The sequence below is a fragment of the Triticum aestivum genome, chromosome 6D (assembly GCF_018294505.1).
Source record: "Triticum aestivum cultivar Chinese Spring chromosome 6D, IWGSC CS RefSeq v2.1, whole genome shotgun sequence".
In the NCBI taxonomy this organism is placed as follows: Eukaryota; Viridiplantae; Streptophyta; class Magnoliopsida; order Poales; family Poaceae; genus Triticum; species Triticum aestivum.
The window spans coordinates 52,864,868-52,867,164 of NC_057811.1; positions in this window are offsets into that span (position 1 = coordinate 52,864,868).

Below are 2,297 nucleotides of genomic sequence, written 5' to 3' on the forward strand. Positions count from 1 at the left end.
GCAGTCTGCGGACATGTTTGTCGGAGGCGGTCATCCAATGTTGCCTCAACAACTGCTTGAACTAAACGGACGAAGTTCATGCAAACACGACGGATTACATTCAAGTTCGGTCATAATTTACATAAAAAGGTCAATATTTTCGACTGTTTAACTAAAAAACTAGAAAACCCTAAACCCCATAATGGGCAACCACCTCGTAGGCGTGGCCGTCATGCCCTGCCGCGCTGCTGTCCGTGCCGCCGTTGTTGTCGGCGTCATCCCTCCAACAGCAGAACGACGCTGGAGGGCCGCGATAGCCTTGTCCGGCGGCTGCTTGTCGCTCGTGAAGGAGCCTCCCCACCTCCTATTGCGTGGTGTGGAGGGTCGCCTTGGCCACTGCCTATGACGCTGGCGGAGCCATGGTGGTGGCCCTGTCGCGGCCGGCTTGGCGGAGCAGTCGCTAAGCGACCCTTCTCGCCGATCATGACGAGCTCGCCGTCAAGGCGGCGGCGGCACCAGGCGGCCGTCTCCTCGGTGGTGACAAAGCGGTCGAGCGCTCATGCGGTGGTGAGGTCGGGGTCGTTGTGGACTCAATCTGGCGCCACCTCCATTTTGACGAGCACAGAGCGGCAGTGGGCGTACTGCGCCTGCTGCCTCGCCGCACACTCCTCGTCGGATACGACGACCCTGGAGCCCCACGGACCGCCGCCGCCTCGGAGGTAGTGGAGGATGTAGCCCCGCGCCTTCGTGATCGTGGGAGGCAGCTCCTCCTTGACGGCTACGCGGGGACAATGCTGGCTCGTCCCTTACCCGGCGTCCACCGATTTGGATGCCGCGGTTGGGCGGGGGCGACGTCCTGCTCGTCCTTGACGCGGCTTCTGATCTGGATGCCGCGGTTGCGCTGGGACGAGGGTGACGCCGACTCGTCCTTGATCCGCCGGTGCGGGGACGCCGGCTCGCGCTTCACGTGGTGTCACGGTGGGGACGGTAGCTCGTCCTTGATGCGCGCCTACGATGGTGGTGATGGGCCCATTAGACGGAGTTAAATAATGATGTGGTGCATTTGATTATTTATGTTTGTTTTGACATGTGATTGGTTTTTCAATTGACTGAGCAAACGCTTGGATGAATTGGGAATTTTATCTGAGAATTAAGCTTTAGGGGATCTGCTAGATTTACAAAAAACATAGGCTTTTTAGGGATAACGGATACGTCTTGAAATTATAGGATAGGAGTCTGCTATAGCTCCTCTAAGCAATGGTGATTAGTCTCTTGTGATGTAGCTTCCTGAAGTTAGAACAAGAGTTATCCGCATCTAACAGTGGCTAACTAATGATGATGAGAGTCAAAAGTAGTGCGAAGAAACTAATGAACCAAAGAACAAATATTCACGGGATGATAATATTCAGCCTCGCCTTTGTTTTAGAAATGTACCTAGCCTTTCCTTTTATCGCCTTCAAAGTACAAATGTAAATCCCTCATTTAAATAGATCCTTAATTTATGAACCTTTAAGTGTATATAACTTGCAATTAAATCCAACGAATATAAGATAATAGTGGTAATTTTCCATATTTTTTGAAGGTTATATACAAATGTACAGAACATTCTTAATCTCTCCTTTAAATAGATCCTTCATTTATTTAACTTTCAATGGAAAATATAATAATTGTAGTTGTCTCCATCCATTTTTTTTGAAATTTGACAAATGACATGCTTATAAACGGTAATGAGTGTTACATCCATAATTAATTGGACCGTGGTAGCCAGCGACCATTCCCTAGGAGCATGCCATTTGTGAACGTTTTTATGGCAATTTCTTCGAAAACACATGACATTTTCTTTGAAAACACATGACAAATTTTGCTAACAAAGGGATTTTGATGTGAAATTTGTCACTTTCGTGTGAAGGAATTGCCATGTTCCAGTAAACATAAAATACTGTGAAAAATGACATTCGCAAATGCCACTCCCAGCGAACGTTCGCTGAATAGCTTTACCAAAATTAATTGAAATATTAAAAACTTTGCACAACCAATACTGATGGAACTGCATCCAGGCATCCGGCCGCCACAAACCCTACTGGCCCGTACGTCCAAGGAGACCGGTAAGACTGGGAGAGGGTGAGCAGAGCACGCCCTTCTGCCTCGATCGCGCAGCTGGACACCAGTGACCCAGATCCAGATCCACGCCCAGCCGTGTTCGTCTTCCACCCCTAATTAGGCTGCCTTGCTACTCAACGAAAAAAGGACAAGAGATGACACTGGATCTGGCTGCGGTGGCGCTACTGGACACTCCCACGGGTTTTGCTTTATTCAGT